The sequence below is a fragment of the Anomaloglossus baeobatrachus genome, unplaced genomic scaffold (assembly GCF_048569485.1).
Source record: "Anomaloglossus baeobatrachus isolate aAnoBae1 unplaced genomic scaffold, aAnoBae1.hap1 Scaffold_63, whole genome shotgun sequence".
NCBI classification, from domain to species: domain Eukaryota; kingdom Metazoa; phylum Chordata; class Amphibia; order Anura; family Aromobatidae; genus Anomaloglossus; species Anomaloglossus baeobatrachus.
The window spans coordinates 106253-112409 of NW_027444997.1; the positions used below are offsets into that span (position 1 = coordinate 106253).

A 6157-nucleotide genomic window follows, 5' to 3' on the forward strand; every position below is an offset into this window, starting at 1 on the left:
AAAGGACATTCAGAAGTTAGAGTCAGTTCAAAGGTGGGCAACTAGACTACTACAAGGAATGGAAGGCCTCCCATATGATGACAAGTTGAAAAAGTTATTAAGTGATTATTGGCTGCAATGGGGCTTTCTGGCTGGTGCCAGCCTCTCTTCTTAGCACACAGGAACCACAATCCCTACACCATGCTTCAATGGATTCTCTCATCCCAGCCCAGTAAAACTACATATTTTACACAGTCATAAGCAGCCAAAAGGGATCTATTCTATTCAATTGCAAATGATCTAGATAAGACTGAGAATAAGATACTGCACGGGACATAGCAGAGTTGGTCAAGTTGAGTGGAGATGAGTTTGCTATTTGGCACAGCTTTTTGCATCAATAAAGCAAGTAAAAGGTGTGAAAGATAAAAAAAAGGGTGAAAGTGTGAAAAGTGAATTGGCCAAATTGAGGTGCATATAAAGTTTTTGCTTTCTTTCAATTCACTAATGGGGCTCATTTGAATCAGGTGAATTGAGTTCTGCTTTTGGAAACTGGGTTAAGAAGGGGTGCACCGGTCCTGGAGGTACTGCAATACCAGGTCAATGCGTGGAGTGGACAGAGCAAGATTTTTTCCATCTCCTTGTTCTAAAAATCCATTTAATATATGGTCCCCAGAGAGGGGACGTATCAGATATTAAACTGATAAGAACAGATTTAATTTTTTTTTTTTTCTGTTTATCAGTAGGACTTCAAAATAACAAAGGTGATCGCCTCCCGTTGCCTGGGAACCGTCCAGGCACAAGAGGGCTATGTGTCACCAGAAGGCGCACACACTTCCTCAAGGCCGGCAGACGTGCAATCCCAGGCACCTTCCAGTACCGACCAAGGTAGCGTCCTCCGAAACTACACTTGATCTTAGCCAAAAGGCCGAGAAGCTATAACCCGAATTGGTTACGGCCTTGAGTGGCACCCTGGCCTATACCGGACACATCTTAGGGAGAGGGAGACAAACCCACGCCTACAGAAGACATTTTGTCACCCAAGCCAACCCTTGAAAAGGCTGTTTTGCAGAGCAAAAACAAGAAGAATGGTGCTTTTTGCAGCCGCCGCCCACTGCAATGAATCTGAATAACTCCTCCTTTTGGACACAAGCACCTCCCCTCCCCCTTGCAGTCTTTCCAATTCATGATACAAAAAGACGGACGGACAGGACAGGACAGGACAGGCTGCCTGACTTTCCGTCACTGCCACCCTTTGCCATCCTTGCCCGTAGAAAGCCCTTTCATCATCCCCAAACCCTAATCTTTTCCCTTCCCTTCCCAGATGCGTCTCACTCCCTTTCATTAGGAAGTGAGCGCAGCCTTTTCTCCGTTCTGCACATGCGCGACGTTAAACACAAATGCGCAGGCGTGCCTTCCATTACCCTCACTGCATTCCACTCCCATACAGGAAGTGGGCGCAGCTATTACTACGGTCGCACATAAAAGAACCCACGGCCACCACTGCACATAGCTGACTCCACCACAGGACACCCACTTCTACACCAACGCAGGTAAGACAGGATCGGCACCTCTATGCTCCCGTTACAATCAGGCTCAGTCACCATGTGATAACGCTCTCAACTCTTTAGTTGCAGGCTCCCCTTGCTTCACCTCCACTGGCTGTGCTGCCATTTCCTCTCCCACCTGGAAGGTATACTTTATTCCACTATTTTCCTGTTTCTCTCTTCCCCCTTTTCCCATAACCTACTTTTATCTGCATTTGTGGGGTATTTATATGCTATTTACATCATAGTTTTATTCATTAATATGGAAGGGAAGAGTGCCCATGAGAGTGTTGAACTGCGGAGAGCAAAAGATTAAGCTGCTCCGATTTGCCACCATTGATAAGCTGTTCTCAGTAGATACACATGCTATCCAAACAGCAGCATCCACCATTGCTTCAGCCCACCCATTCAGTGACAGCTCACCAAGTCAGCCAGAGGAGTGGTGTAAGGAATTACACGTAGGCACTGACTCCACACCTTCACATCACAAGAAGGGGGTCTACAGGCTAGTGCAAGAATACGAGCAAGTCTTCAGCAAACATCCGCTAGACTTTTGAAAAATAAAAGGGGTCAAACACTACATCCCCACAAGTGCACACCCACCCATCAAAGAGAGATATAAGCCAAATCTACCTGCACATTACCAGTGTACCAAGGACATGTTGAGCAACATGAAGGAGGCTGGGGTTATCCGTGACAGTTGTAGCCTCTGGGCAGCTCCGTTGGTCCTGTTAAAGAAGAAGGACAGCACCACTCCCCTGTATTGAGGAATAGCTAGCTGCATTGACAACTGCAAATTATTTTTCTACCCTTGATCTCACTAGTCACTATTGGCAAGTGTCCGTTGCTGAGGCAGACCGGGAGAAGACCGCCTTTGCCACCCCGATGGGTCTCTGCGAGTTCAAAAGCATGCCCTTCGAGCTGTGCAATTTGCCAGGAACCTTCAAGAGGCTGATGGAATGCTGCTTGGGACACCGAAACTTTGAAACGGTACTGCTATACCTTTATGATGTTATTGTTTATTCTAACGCAAACAAGATTTTAGGGTGTATAAAAAGGGAGATTAGATCCGATGATCCCAACGTATTGTTACCCCTCTATAAATCAATTGTAAGGCCACATCTGGAATATGGGGTAAAGTCCTGAGCAGGTTGATAACCATTGGTTTGAGCATGGTAGGGTGTAATACGCATCTTCCTGCATCGGTAAAAGCTGCAGAAGTCCTTGAAGATTTCCGCTTCAAAGGCAGTGCCTTGATCTGTGAGGACTCTCTCTGAGTAGCCATGAGGTCTGCATAAGTGTGCTTGGAAGACCTTCGCTGCAGTATGGGCCATTAGATCTTTGACTTGTACCACAACCATAAATCTCGAGTAGTTGTCTACCATCGTAAGTGCATACGTGAGCTCACCTCGATATTCTGCAACAAAACTCCCTTTTTCGATTTCAGTTTCAGCAAACACTCCTCTTCCTGTAGAAAATATTTATCATTACCTAAGACAGTCATTCTAATGCATGACAATATTAAGGCAATTTAGTTAAAACTTGTTTTAACTCACCTTTAAGGGGATTGATGTATTTCATGGTCAATCCAGGTTTGTCAGTGATGGCACTGACATAATGTATGGCGTCTTTTTCGGGCGTGCTGGAAAATCACCCATCATGGTGTGGATTACCTCATTTTCCTTCTCCACTGGACTGGGAACTGGAGCCTCATCCGCTACTCTCAATGCTGGTGGGCACTTCTTCAGGTGGTCTCGGGAAACCGTGGCCAAAGTCCCCCCCTGGTCACGGCTGATCTGGTAGGCCTTCCCATTCTCCCATCCTGTGGGCTGGACTACATACGGGGTTTTTTCCCATTGATCATCCAGCTTGTGGGCCCTTCTTTTCCGCTTCAGCACTACATCCCCAGGTTGGAAGGAACCGGCAGGCGCCTTCTTGTTGAAGCACTGCTCCTGTTGTCCCCGACTCCGGCACAAGTTCTTTTCAACATACTCCTGGACCTGTCGGTACTGTGTCCTCCGCCGAGTGTCCCATTCAGCTGTCGACAGGAGTGCTTCTGAAGCTTCCAAGCCCATTTCCAGATCCACTGGTAGCCGGCCGGGACGAGCTCTCATCAGGTATGCTGGAGTGCATTTCGTAGAGCTGGAAGGGATGTTGTTGTACATATCGACCAGGTCAGGTAGCTTCTCCAGCCACAGGTTCCGCTCTTCCAGTGGTAACGTCTTGAGGAGGCCCAGGACCAAGTGGTTCATCTTTTCACAAATGCCATTGGTTTGGGCGTGGTAAGGCGTGGTCCGGATTTTCTTGCAGCCGTACAACTGGCAGAATTCCTGGAATACCTCTGCTTCAAAGGCCGGACCCTGGTCGGTAAGCACCCTCTCCGGGTACCAATGCGGTCAACAGAAATAAGCCTGGAAAGCCTTAGCAGCGGTGCGGCCGGTTAAGTCCTTAACTGGGACAACCACCAGGAACCTCGAGTAGTGGTCTACGATGGTCAGAGCGTAGGTGTACCCACTTCGGCTGGGGGTGAGCTTTACATGGTTAAGGGCAACCAGCTCCAGCGGTTGGTGTGTAATGATCGGGTGTAGGGGTGCCTTCTGGCTGGCCTCGTCCTTCCTTCGGAAATCTTCAAGGACTTCTGCAGCTTTTACCGATGCAGGAAGATGCGTATTACACCCTACCATGCTCAAACCAATGGTTATCAACCTGCTCAGGACTTTACCCCATATTCCAGATGTGGCCTTACAAGTGATTTATAGAGGGGTAACAATACGTTGGGATCATCGGATCTAATCTCCCTTTTTATACACCCTAAAATCTTGTTTGCGTTAGAATAAACAATAACATCATAAAGGTATAGCAGTACCGTTTCAAAGTTTCGGTGTCCCAAGCAGCATTCCATCAGCCTCTTGAAGGTTCCTGGCAAATTGCACAGCTCGAAGGGCATGCTTTTGAACTCGCAGAGACCCATCGGGGTGGCAAAGGCGGTCTTCTCCCGGTCTGCCTCAGCAACGGACACTTGCCAATAGTGACTAGTGAGATCAAGGGTAGAAAAATAATTTGCAGTTGTCAATGCAGCTAGCTATTCCTCAATACAGGGGAGTGGTGCTGTCCTTCTTCTTTAACAGGACCAACGGAGCTGCCCAGAGGCTACAACTGTCACGGATAACCCCAGCCTCCTTCATGTTGCTCAACATGTCCTTGGTACACTGGTAATGTGCAGGTAGATTTGGCTTATATCTCTCTTTGATGGGTGGGTGTGCACTTGTGGGGATGTAGTGTTTGACCCCTTTTATTTTTCAAAAGTCTAGCGGATGTTTGCTGAAGACTTGCTCGTATTCTTGCACTAGCCTGTAGACCCCCTTCTTGTGATGTGAAGGTGTGGAGTCAGTGCCTACGTGTAATTCCTTACACCACTCCTCTGGCTGACTTGGTGAGCTGTCACTGAATGGGTGGGCTGAAGCAATGGTGGATGCTGCTGTTTGGATAGCATGTGTATCTACTGAGAACAGCTTATCAATGGTGGCAAATCGGAGCAGCTTAATCTTTTGCTCTCCGCAGTTCAACACTCTCATGGGCACTCTTCCCTTCCATATTAATGAATAAAACTATGATGTAAATAGCATATAAATACCCCACAAATGCAGATAAAAGTAGGTTATGGGAAAAGGGGGAAGAGAGAAACAGGAAAATAGTGGAATAAAGTATACCTTCCAGGTGGGAGAGGAAATGGCAGCACAGCCAGTGGAGGTGAAGCAAGGGGAGCCTGCAACTAAAGAGTTGAGAGCGTTATCACATGGTGACTGAGCCTGATTGTAACGGGAGCATAGAGGTGCCGATCCTGTCTTACCTGCGTTGGTGTAGAAGTGGGTGTCCTGTGGTGGAGTCAGCTATGTGCAGTGGTGGCCGTGGGTTCTTTTATGTGCGACCGTAGTAATAGCTGCGCCCACTTCCTGTATGGGAGTGGAATGCAGTGAGGGTAATGGAAGGCACGCCTGCGCATTTGTGTTTAACGTCGCGCATGTGCAGAACGGAGAAAAGGCTGCGCTCACTTCCTAATGAAAGGGAGTGAGACGCATCTGGGAAGGGAAGGGAAAAGATTAGGGTTTGGGGATGATGAAAGGGCTTTCTACGGGCAAGGATGGCAAAGGGTGGCAGTGACGGAAAGTCAGGCAGCCTGTCCTGTCCTGTCCTGTCCGTCCGTCTTTTTGTATCATGAATTGGAAAGACTGCAAGGGGGAGGGGAGGTGCTTGTGTCCAAAAGGAGGAGTTATTCAGATTCATTGCAGTGGGCGGCGGCTGCAAAAAGCACCATTCTTCTTGTTTTTGCTCTGCAAAACAGCCTTTTCAAGGGTTGGCTTGGGTGACAAAATGTCTTCTGTAGGCGTGGGTTTGTCTCCCTCTCCCTAAGATGTGTCCGGTATAGGCCAGGGTGCCACTCAAGGCCGTAACCAATTCGGGTTATAGCTTCTCGGCCTTTTGGCTAAGATCAAGTGTAGTTTCGGAGGACGCTACCTTGGTCGGTACTGGAAGGTGCCTGGGATTGCACGTCTGCCGGCCTTGAGGAAGTGTGTGCGCCTTCTGGTGACACATAGCCCTCTTGTGCCTGGACGGTTCCCAGGCAACGGGAGGCG

At 48.3% G+C, this 6157-nt stretch overlaps 1 pseudogene; it reads right to left on the reverse strand.

The window, feature by feature from the left end:
• Positions 1–538: 538 nt before the first annotated feature.
• Positions 539–745, reverse strand: LOC142285897 (U2 spliceosomal RNA; annotated as a pseudogene).
• Between the last annotated feature and the right edge of the window lie 5412 nt (positions 746–6157).